Source organism: Bos grunniens, chromosome 15, assembly GCF_055505025.1.
Source record: "Bos grunniens cultivar Pamir isolate PY7600 chromosome 15, Bosgru_T2T1.0, whole genome shotgun sequence".
NCBI lineage: Eukaryota > Metazoa > Chordata > Mammalia > Artiodactyla > Bovidae > Bos > Bos grunniens.
Window position 1 is genome coordinate 55,654,146 of NC_141179.1, and position 12,092 is coordinate 55,666,237.

The 12,092-nt window shown below is 40.6% G+C and overlaps 1 pseudogene; it reads right to left on the reverse strand.

Moving 5' to 3' along the window:
* Positions 1-3,678: 3,678 nt before the first annotated feature.
* On the reverse strand, positions 3,679-4,208 carry LOC147358298 (ubiquitin-conjugating enzyme E2 G1 pseudogene; annotated as a pseudogene).
* Positions 4,209-12,092: the final 7,884 nt, after the last annotated feature.

Consider the following 12,092-nt stretch of genomic DNA (forward strand, 5'->3'; position numbering starts at 1 on the left):
ACCATTACTCCCTCCCAGGAAGATCGCGTGGGGCACCACAGAGACCTACCCTCCACCATTTTTCACAGTCAAAAAGCCACAATCTTGGACTTCCCTGGTGCTCTAGTGGTTAAGAATTTGCCTGCCAATGCAGAGGACACAGGTTTGACACCTGTTCCAGGAAGATCCCACATGTCTGAGGGCAACTAAGCCCGTGCGCCACAGCTAGTGAGCCCAACCACTCTGGAGACCCTGTTCCACAAAAGAAACCATCTCAATGAGAAGCCTGTGGACCATAACTAGAGAGTAGCCCCACCTTGTTGCAACTAAAGAAAGCCTGCGAGCAGCAATGAAGACCCAGTGCACTCAAAAATAAATTAATTTTTTTTTAAAGCCCAATCTCTTGTTCTGACCCTTTCTACCAAAGCAAAATCTTAAGCTTTTGGTGATAGACAGAAACAAACTTTGTTCCAAGGACCTAGGCAAAATTACCTTGCCTCTGAGGGAAGAGTAAAAGCAAAATCATCTACTTCTTGGGAGAGAAGTAGGAAACTTTCTCACTGCCCCTAGGACACAGTCCAAGACCCACTGTTGTCACAGAAAGGATAGAAAACCCTTCTCTCCCCTTGGGGTGGCAGGGCTCAGGAAACTGTCTCCTGCCCAAGCAGTACCCACCAGGCAGAGGTGGGTACTACTGGGAGAGGGGCAGGAAACTCTTTCCCACTCCAGACTAATCACAGATGTGTGTGAGTGCTCAGTCACTGTTGGGTCCGACTCGTTGATACCCCATGCACCTTAGCCCACCAGACTCCTCTGTCCTGGGACTTTTCAAGCTAGAATACTGGAGGGGGTTGCCATGCCCTCCTCCAGGGGATCTTCCCAACCCAGGGATTGAAGCTGCACTTTGGCATTTCCTGCACTGGCAGGCGGATTCTTTACCACTGAGTCACCTAGGAAGCCCCAACCACAGATAGAAGGTAGAAAATAGTTGCCACAGGAAAGAGGTTGAGGAAACTGAGAAACCCCTATGTCCATGACCAAGGTGTATAAGGGCCAGCCCAAGACTCAGCTAAACCCACAAACTGAGGATCCACTGTGCCTGCCATGACCCTATCACAGTATAATAAGCCAGTAACAGTCTACCACCCAGGGAAGAGACGAGTATGGAGAGAGATGTCCCCTGTGACATAGAAATACAGGGACTATGGAAAACCAAGAGAGTTGGGCAAAAGCCCTGGGAAAGACTTCATCAAAATTTTAAAATTTGTGCTTGAAAAGACACTATCAAGAAATTGAAAAGACAACCCACAGAATAGGAGAAAATATTTACAGAGCATATATCTGATAACAGGCTCATGTCTATATATTAATATAATATATATAAAGAATCTTACAATTCAGTAGCAAAAAGACAATACAATTAAAAGTGGGCCAAGGACCAAAAGAGACATTTCTCCAAATAAGACACAAAAATGGCCAAGAAGCATATTAAAATATGCCCAACATTATTAGTCATCAGGGAAATACAAATCAAAACCACAGTGACATAATACTTCACACCCACTAGAACAGGCACCCATGGCAGACAGTGAAGAGGAACTCAAAAGCCTTGTGATGAAAGTAAAAGCGGAGAGTGAAAAAGTTGGCTTAAAGCTCAACATTCAGAAAAGGAAGATCATGGCATCCGGTCCCATCACTTCATGGCAAATAGATGGGAAAACAGTGGAAACAGTGTCAGACTTTGTTTTTTGTGGCTCCAAAATCACTGCAGATGGTGATTTCAGCCATGAAATTAAAAGACGCTTACTCCTTGGGAGGAAAGTTATGACCAACCTAGATAGCATATTGAAAAGCAGAGACATTACTTTGCCAACAAACGTCCGTCTAGTCAAGGCTATGGTTTTTCCTGTGGTCATGTATGGATGTGAGAGTTGGACTGTGAAGAAAGCTGAGAGCCGAAGAATTGATGCTTTTGAACTGTGGTGTTGGAGAAGACTGTTGAGAGTCCCTTGGACTGCAAGGAGATCCAACCAGTCCATCCTAAAGGAGATCAGTCCTGGGTGTTCTTTAGAAGGAATGATGCTAAAGCTGAAACTCCAGTACTTTGGCCACCTCATGCAAAGAGTTGACTCATTGGAAAAGACTCTGATGCTGGGAGGGATTGGGGGCAAGAGGAGAAGGGGACGACAGAGGATGAGATGGCTGGATGGCATCACTGACTCGATGGACGTGAGTCTGAGTGAACTCCGGGAGTTGGTGATGGACAGGGAGGCCTGGCGTGCTGCAATTCATGGGGTCGCAGAGTCGGACATGACTGAGCGACTGAACTGAACTGAAATGAAAATAAAAAAGTCAGAATGTAACAAGTGTTGACAAGGATGTAAAGAAAAGAACTTTCAAAGACTGCTGGCAGGAATGTAAAACCGTGCAGGCACTTTGAAAGGCAGTCTGGCAGTACTTCAAAAAGTTAAACATAGAGGTACCATTTCACTTATCAATTCCACTCCACTCCTAGATATAGACCAAGAGAAATGAAAACAAATGTTTATGTACAAAATTATACGTGAATGTTGATAATAGCATTATTTTTATTGGAAAAAAATTATATTTTGGAAGAACTCACCAATAAGGTGACAGAATTCCAAAATCAAATTGCATGAAAATATACGTTGCAATTTCTTTGTACAATAGGTGAGAAAACTCTGCAGTATCAGAAGAATAGAGGCAAAGAAATGTGAAGGGCTAAGGAGAAGGGATGAGGATAAATAGCATTTTTAATAGCAAACCCAGAAGTTAAGTAGAAAGCCTGTTGCTATGCCTGCTTTATTCATCCATCCTCCACATTAGGTAACTGAGGGCAAAAAATAAAACCAAATCAGAGTTTTGTGTTGCTGGGAGTAAATGTAATCATTTTAAATCTGAATTGAATTCAGAACTAAGTCTTTTTAGTTCCCAGGGATAATGACTGAATTCAAGAGCTCTTAACAACAACAAAAATGTTATTGCTGTATCCAATCTGAGAGATGGGTACAGGTACAATACAAAGTTACAAAGCCTCTAGTGATGACCACTCCTCTGAAGTCATCATTAAAAATCAAGTAGTTGCTTATTGAGTACTTGGGTATTTGAACTACATGATTTGAAAACTTCCTGGCAGACAGAAGAGATAAAAGGGGAGTGTGTGAAAACAAAGAAGATATAAAAGTTTAGTAAGTGGAAAGAGTTTAATGAAGCCTCAGTTGTTTAAAGGAAATCAAATGGAAGCTGTTAATCCTAATTGCTTTTTATCTGACATGCTTTTAAACCTGAAAAGAAACAACAATAAGGAAAGAAAACCTGCTAAAATGTTTTAGAATTTACATGATTCTTATTCTACTGCGAGAAAGTGTGATTTGGTACAAGGTGTATTTGTGGATGTACATGAACAGTATATATACTATCCGGATCATGTTGTGCTACGTATAGGTCTTTACAATTCTTCCTGAAGGGTTAAACAGTTCATTAGATTTCAAGATGCACAATCATCTGTAAGCTGGCATTTGTTAGGCTCTTGCCAGCATTGATACTGGCATGTTTTATTACAGTCCAGTTCCAGCCAGTGCTTGCCAGCATGTTACAACAGAAGTCCAGCAATAGGTGGGTAGAGTGCAGGAAAAAGTGCCATGTTTCTCAATTGGAGACCCTGAAATAAGTGAAGTTATAGCTGTTTAATAAATGTCACTAAAAAGCAGGCTCTTGGCTTCTTCTTACACAGAGGGCAACTGTCCTCTTGACTTCTCCGTTTCTGTCTTCCCTCCATTCTTTTGCAGCATCAACATTAGCAGGGGAGTCTCCATTGGGGTCTGCCAGCATAGACATGACACTAATCATGATGATTTCCACTGTGTGAATAGGCAACTAGCATTCCTCTGGCTTTTCATAACCATATTTATCTTCCCCAGATTTGTGAAGAATAGAAAAGCATACATCACCATGTTTATCAACATTTGGATGCTGGATTTCGGTAATGAATTTCATTTTAGGAGGCCAAAGGGGATAATCTTTTGGGAAAGTGAGACGAGCTCTAAAAACACCACCTTGGTAAAGTGTATCTGGAAGAGCAATAATAAGAACTTCCCATTGGTAAAGATCATTGTCTCTATTAAACCTTCTGAAAAGCCTTCCACTGGATTTTTGTTGAGTTCTGCCAGATGTCTTCACTATAGCAGTACCAACTGCAGCTCAGTCATCCTTCCCCAGCAAGGGCCCAGGCTGGCACTGGGGCTTCCAAAGGACTGCACACAGGCTCCAGAGCTGCTGGAGCTGGGTGTGCTGAGGAACCCAGGTCCCCACGACCGGAGCACCAAAGCTGAGGCAGGCTGGTCTGTGGCAGTGGTAGTGGTGCCTCATTGCCAGTGCGAGTCTGCTCGCCTTGATAATAGCATTATTCATGATAGCCAAGAGGTGGAAATAACCTATATGCCCATCAATTGATGAATGGATAAACGAAATATAGTACCCATACAATGAAATGTTATTTGATCATAAAATCATACTGATACATGGTCCAACAAGGCTTGTTTTAGTCTATTCGGGATGATATTAAAAAGAAAAAAAATCACAGACTGAGTAGCTTCTACACAACAGAAACTTATTTCTCATGGCTCTGGAGGCTGAAAATCCAAGATCAAGGTCCCAGCATGGTCAGGTTCTAGTGAGGGCCATCTTCCAGGTTCCGGTGAGGACCGTCTTCTAGGTTCCAGACTGCTGACTTCTTGCTGCGTCCTCACATCAAGGATGAACTAGTTCTCTGGGGTCTCTTTTATAAAGACGCTAATTCCAATCATTAGTGTCAAGCTACCCTCTTGACCTAGGCATTTCCCAAAGGGTACACCCTCTAACACTATCATCTTGGGCAATAGGCTTTCAGCATATGAATTTTGAGAGTATATAAAGATTCAGTTTATAGCAAGGATGATCCCTATAAACAAGTTAAGTGAAAGAAGCCAAACACAAAACGTCATGTAATGTAAGATTCCATTCATATGAAATGTGCAGAATAGGCAAATATATACGTGTGAAAAGTAGAGAAGTGGCTGCTTAGGGGTTGAGGGGATAGGGGGACTTTGGGAGGTACAGAGTTCCTTCAAAAAGTTTTAATTGTGGTAAAAATACAATAACAAATTTACTATTGTTAACACTTTCAAGGTGCACAGTTCAATGACATTAAATGCATTCATAATGTTGCACAACCAATACCAGTTCCTAGTTCCAGAAGTTCATTATCCCCCAAACAGAAATAGAATCTCTATACCTATTCCCTGGCAACTACAGGGCTTTTGTTTTTGAGGTGATGACATGTTCTAAAATGGACTGCGGTGATGGTTGTGAAACTCTGTGAATAAACTAAAATCAGTTGAATTGTACACTTTAAATGGTGAATTTTATGGTATATGAGTTATATATCAATGAAGCTATAGAAGTAAAGAAAGAAAAAGAAAGAAATGAAGGAAGGAAGGAGAGAAAGGAAGGGAGGAGACCGAGAAGAACCCTCTGACACTGTAGACTCCACTTGAGGCACAGACTAACATAAGTCAACGAACCGTCTAAGAGAAAAGGAGACATGCCTACTTTCAGGCATAAATTCTATTTACCACATTTTCTTCTCTTTTTTTACATAATGATTGGCATTCCACCAACAAATAGGAGAAGTTTATGAAAACCCTAGGTCAACCACTAAAAATATTTCAAAGAGGTATAATCAAGAACCAAGTAATAGAATAAAATGGAATAATAATAAAATACTAAATTAATTCCAAATAAGGCATAACAAGAGGAAAAAGGGATACAATATCAGATGGCAAAAAAATTTCAAGTAGCAAGACAGTAGTTTCAAATCCAGTCACATCTATGATTATATTAGTTGTGAAAGATCCAAGTTCAGTTCAGTCACTCAGTCACATCTGACTCTTTGTGACCCCATGGACTGCAGCACGCCAGGCCTCCCTATCCATCACCAACTCCTGGAGTTTACTCAAATTCATATCCATTGAGTCAGTGATGCCATCTAACCATCTCATCCTCTGTTGTCCCCCAGTTAAAAAAAAAGACCCAAACCTCCAATTAAAAGACAGATTGTCAATCTAAAATTTTTAAAAACTAAGACCTATATATTGTCCATGAGAACCTCACTTTAAATATATATATATATATATATATTGAAACAGGATGGAAAAAATTATACCATGGAAACATTAATCAAAAGGAAGTTAGGGTAGCCATATTAATATCAGACAAAATAGATTTAAGAACAAGGAATATTACCAAGAATAGGGAGAGACATTATACCATGATAAGGGAGAATTTATCAAAAATGTATCAAAAATACATAATAATCTTAAATACATACACTAAGCTTATAGAATAATAGTTCATCAAAATACATGAAGCAAAATCTGATATAATTGAAAGGAAAAATAGAAAAACCCACAATTATATTTGGAGATTTCAAATTTCTTCTCTCCATTCAGTCACTGATAAGACAAGTAGCCAGAAAACTGTAAGAAACAAGAAGACCCAAATAACAATATCAAAAGACCTACTCTAACATTTCTAAAACACTGTACACAACATCAACAGAATAAACACTCTTTTCAAGTACGTATTAAAGATTATATACATATATAAATTTGCCAAGACAGACATATTACCACATTCTGCCCATGAAATAAGCCTCAACAAATTTAAAAGAATTAAAATCACAAAATGTATTTTCTAAAAAAAAATGGAATCAAACTAGAAATTCCTAACAAAAAGACATCTGAAAAAAAAAACCAAATATTTGGAAACAACACACTTCTAAAAAATACTGAGTCAAACAGTATGGTACTGGCACAAAGACAGAAATATAGATCAATGGAATAAAATAGAAAGCCCAGAGATAAATCCACGCACATATGGACACCTTATCTTTGACAAAGGAGGCAAGAATATACAATGGATTAAAGACAATCTCTTTAACAAGTGGTGCTGGGAAACCTGGTCAACCACTTGGAAAAGAATGAAACTAGACCACTTTCTAACACCATACACAAAAATAAACTCAAAATGGATTAAAGATCTAAACGTAAGACCAGAAACTATAAAACTCCTAGAGGAGAACATAGGCAAAACACTCTCTGACATACATCACAGCAGGATCCTCTATGACCCACCTCCCAGAATATTGGAAATAAAATCAAAAATAAACAAATGGGACCTAATTAACCTTAAAAGCTTCTGCACATCAAAGGAAACTATTAGCAAGGTGAAAAGACAGCCTTCAGAATGGGAGAAAATAATAGCAAATGAAGCAACTGACAAAAAACTAATCTCAAAAATATACAAGCAACTCCTACAGCTCAACTCCAGAAAAATAAATGACCCAATCAAAAAATGGGCCAAAGAACTAAATAGACATTTCTCCAAAGAAGACATACAGATGGCTAACAAACACATGAAAAGATGCTCAACATCACTCATTATCAGAGAAATGCAAATCAAAACCACTATGAGGTACCATTTCACACCAGTCAGAATGGCTGCGATCCAAAAGTCTACAAGTAATAAATGCTGGAGAGGGTGTGGAGAAAAGGGAACCCTCTTACACTGTAGGTGGGAATGCAAACTAGTACAGCCACTATGGAGAACAGTGTGGAGATTCCTTAAAAAACTGGAAATAGAACTGCCTTATGATCCAGCAATCCCACTGCTGGGCATACACACTGAGGAAACCAGAAGGGAAAGAGACACGTGTACCCCAATGTTCATCGCAGCACTGTTTATAATAGCCAGGACATGGAAGCAACCTAGATGTCCATCAGCAGATGAATGGATAAGAAAGCTGTGGTACATATACACAATGGAGTATTACTCAGCCATTAAAAAGAATACGTTTGAATCAGTTCTAATGAGGTGGATGAAACTGGAGCCTATTATACAGAGTGAAGTAAGCCAGAAGGAAAAACATAAATACAGTATACTAACGCATATATATGGAATTTAGAAAGATGGTAACAATAACCCGGTGTACGAGACAGCAAAAGAGACACTGATGTATAGAACAGTCTTATGGACTCTGTGGGAGAGGGAGAGGGTGGGAAGATTTGGGAGAATGACATTGAAACATGTAAAATATCATGTAAGAAATGAGTTGCCAGTCCAGGTTCGATACACGATACTGGATGCTTGGGGCTAGTGCACTGGGACGACCCAGAGGGATGGTATGGGGAGGGAGGAGGGAGGAGGGAGGAGGGTTCAGGATGGGGAACACATGTATACCTGTGGCGGATTCATTTTGATATTTGGCAAAACTAATACAATTATGTAAAGTTTAAAAATAAAATAAAATTAAAAATAAATAAATAAATAAAGGTTTATGTGGGGGAAAAAAAAACTGAGTCAAAGAAATTGCAAAAGAAATTTTTAAATATTTTGAACTCAGTTAAATTAAAAACACAACATATCAAACTTCATGGGATGCAGGTAGAACAGTTTGTAGATGAAAATTTATATCATTAAAATGTTTGTATTAGAAAATACAAACTTCCCCGGTGGCACTATTGGTACAGAATCCACTTTCCAAGGCAGATGTAAGAGACAGGGAGGGATCTGATCTCTGGGCCAGGAAGATCCCCTGGAGAAGGAAATGGTACCCCACTCCAACATTCTTGCCTGGAGATCCCATGGACAGAGGGGCCTGGTGGGATGCAGTTTGTGGAGTCACAAAGAGGCAGACACAACTGAGCATGTGAGCCTTAGAAAATCAGAAAGGCTAGCTATAGTAGAAACCAACACGACATTGCAAAGCAACTACACTCCAATAAAAATTAATTTTTAAAAAAGTGGAAGAAAAATGAGATGACAAAGGAATATGTATACTGTGATCCAGATTTTAAAAATTAAGATGTGTGTGAGTAGATACATACACGAAGGAAAAAAACAGTTGTACATACATAAAGGGAAAAAAATCACTTTCACATGGAAGTGAAATAATGTGTGATTTTTTTTCCTTTGTGCCTATCCATAGTTTTCTAAGCTTTGTCTTTTCTTCTACTTTCTACCATAACTTTTGTAATCAAAAAAAAATTTTTAAATAAACTTGTTGATGCTTGAAGGAAAAAAATAAGATGGTCTTACCCAATGCTCTAAGCTTAAGAAAAAGAAGAACAGAATATAACTGACGCAAATCAGTGAATGGAAATAACAAACATAACAGAAATAAATAAAATTATAAACAGAGAAAATCACTGAAACTAAAAATTGCTATTAGAAAAACAATAAAATTAATAAACCTCTAGTCAGACTGGTCAAGAGACTTGGGCAAACAAGAGGGAAAGTTTGGGCCACAGAGGGTTCAAACTTCTATAAAAAACAAGCCTCCAGACCCTGAGAGAGGCCACACTGGGCTAGTTGCTTGGCTTCAGATTCCTCTAAGTTTATTTCAGGTCTGAATCTCTTTCCCAATAAGAGGTAGACAAGATGTAACAACTTTGACTGAATTCTGGAGATTGACCAATGGCAGTGTTGGAAAATTTTCAGATTTAGGTTTTCTTTCCCGCCCAAGGTACTGCCACAGCACCATCCCAATACAGAACTGAAAGGGTGGTTAAAAAACAAAACAAAACCCCCGTGTTCAGGCTCTCTCTCTCTCTCTCCCTCTCTCTCTCCCTTCCTCCCTTCCATCCAGACCCAGGTGAATCAGAAAAAGCAAGGGCCTGGGCAGAAGACCAACTCGGATTCCAGTCCCAGCTCTTCCTCTAACTAGATATCATTGCTCCAAGCCTCAGTTTCTTCATACATATTTTAAGGTTGTTGTGAACTCATACCTCCAGGGTTGTGAAGGTAAACAACAGATGCATGTACAGTGTTGGGAACAAGGTCAGTTAAATTCACATCAGCCTCTGGTCTCTTCCCTAAAGGAATGTGTTTCTTCTTCTCAATTTGACCTTGAACTACAAAAGCTGCAGAATGGCAGGAGCTGGGTCTCCTCACATTTGTATCCCCAGTACTTACGTAAGTTTTGGCAAAGAACATGTATACGGTAAATGTACTGAATGAGTAGATAAATGAATGAATGATGACAACAATTACACTGGGTACGTGAGATGTCGGAGAAGGCAATGGCACCCCGCTCCAGTACTCTTGCCTGGAAAATCCATGGACGGAGGAGCCTGGTAGGCTGCAGTCCATGGGGTCGCTAAGAGTTGGACACGACTGAGCAGCTTCCCTTTCACTTTTTACTTTCATGCATTGGAGAAGGAAATGGCAACCCACTCCAGTGTTCTTGCCTAGAGAATCCCAGGGACGGGGGAGCGTGGTGGGCTGCCGTCTATGGGGTCCCACAGAGTCAGACATGACTGAAGAGACAGCAGCAGCAGCAACATGGGATGTAATACTGAATCCCACAATACATTTATCAAGTGCACATGATTGTAGGGGCAGGGAGAGTACAATGAAATGAGTAAGATCCAATCCTTGCCCTTGGGGAAATCAATACATTCTTTGTGATGTCCTCCCTGTACCAGGTATCATGCTAGGTACTGGAGCTTTTGGATTAGCCTTATCTCTGCCTGAGACAAGAGGATGAATCTAGACAGATATACTTCTCTATAAACTGTTTCTCCAAAATGTATGCTTCTCCAAACTATATATTTCTCAAGTTATGAACTTCTAGAAGGCAGGGACCTGGCCCTATATACCTCCAAAATCTCAACTCAGGTCCCAGTGCTAGTGTTTAAGTGAAAGCTTTTTAAAAGTGGGTTTGTGGGACTTTTCTGCTGGTCCAGTTGTTAAGAATTCATCTTGCAATGCAGGAGACATGGGTTCAAACACTAGTCAGGGAACTAAGATCCCACATGCCGTAGAGCAACTAAATCCATGTACTACAACTAGAGAAATCCAAAGCATCACAACTACTGAGGCTGAACGTCACAACTAGAGAGTATGTGCTCCCTAACGAAAGATCTTGCATGCTGTAACTAAGACCAGATGCAGCCAAATAATCATAAACAAATTCTTTAAAAAATAAATAAGAAGCAGGTTGGTAAAGACGATGTAGATAGGGAAGATGGGCAGGGTGTGGAAAAAGAGAAGCTGGGGGGAAGACACTTCGGCTCCAGAGCACAGTGTGAGCAAAGACCCAGAGGTGGAAAAGTACATTCAAGGACACAGCAAGTGACCTGATGTAACCAGAGAGCTGGATCCATATCAGAGAGGGGCAGGGATAGGAGTGGGAGGAGAGAGGAGGCAGGTTGGAGAGAGTGTCAAGGGCGGGAACACGTGAGGCCTTGCATACCAAGTTAAGGAGCTTGGGCCACATCCTAAGAGCTATGGGAGACAAAGGAGAGAATGGTTGGACAGTGTTTCCCAAAGATCATTTCAGGGGTTGATGTGGTGCTCAAAGCTGGAGGTGCAGGACCAGTGAAGATTTCAGTGTGGCCTAGGGCAGCAGAGAATGGAGAGAAAGGTGTCCTGTTTGTTGAGGATAGAGGCATCTATGTGTAGGACTCTAAATATGCCCATGAATGTGTGCATCATTCCACACAGGTCAGCCTAACCAGAAATCCCAACCCTACTCAGTTTCATGACCCACCAAACCCAAAAACCTGGGGAAGGCCATGAATACCAAAGAAAGAAGCTGAGATGCATTCAGCCAGTGCCTGACTATATTTCTTCCTCTTCAACATCATCCTGTCAGATTCAATCCTCTTCTGCTGGCTTTCAGGGTCTTCTAATCTTGCTTTTGTTATTTAGTCACCAAGTCGTATCCAATTCTTTTGCAACCCTATGGATTGTACCCCACCAAGCTCCTCTGTCCATGGGTTGTCTCAGGCAAGAATACTGGAGCGCGGTGCCCTTTCCTTCTCTAGGGAATCTTCCTGACCTACAGATAGAACGCATATCTCCTGCATTGGCAGGTGGATTCTTTACTACTGAGCCATCAGAGAAGCTACTTAAACCCTTGTCTCCTGCATGCTGTGTCAAAATCTTTGCACAGGTTGCTGATTTTAAAACCCCACAAGGCCAGCATGAAAGTGGAGCCTGGAGCTGCCAGGAAACCTTGCCCATGGCCTAGCTCTCATCTGGAACAGCTA